Source organism: Centruroides sculpturatus, unplaced genomic scaffold (genome assembly GCF_000671375.1).
Source record: "Centruroides sculpturatus isolate CEXI.00-Female unplaced genomic scaffold, Cexi_2.0 scaffold4504, whole genome shotgun sequence".
In the NCBI taxonomy this organism is placed as follows: Eukaryota; Metazoa; Arthropoda; class Arachnida; order Scorpiones; family Buthidae; genus Centruroides; species Centruroides sculpturatus.
In genome coordinates, this window is record NW_019388858.1 from 6052 (window position 1) to 6527 (window position 476).

Consider the following 476-nt stretch of genomic DNA (forward strand, 5'->3'; position numbering starts at 1 on the left):
TGTGTTTGCAATGACGACTTTTTCACTGTCTGGCATTTTAGGCATCTCACCCCAAGTATCCGGGTGAGATGCCAAATGCCATTAGGGTAAGATAACAAATATAATTACATAAAATTAATTTTTGAATTTCTTAACCAAATTTAATTTATTGCATATGTAGTACAAAGTACTTCATAGCAAGTATAACAGCACAGTATAATTATTGTTAGGTTTCCGTCCATTCTAACGTTCTCTATAGCTAGCTAAAAGCTTTTTTCAGTCCAAAAACCTTTTTGAAAAGTCCTTATATAATTTCTATGCATATTCTGCAATAAAACAAGAAAAACAAACATTTATTAACCTCTTAACGCCCACCTGTTTTTAATTATAATGTAATTAAACATAAAAAAATATTTAAAACTGAAAAAAACGAAAGAAATGCGTTAATTTTGAAGAAAAAGCTTCAAATTTTATTTTCCTTTGTCTCGCCTTTCTGT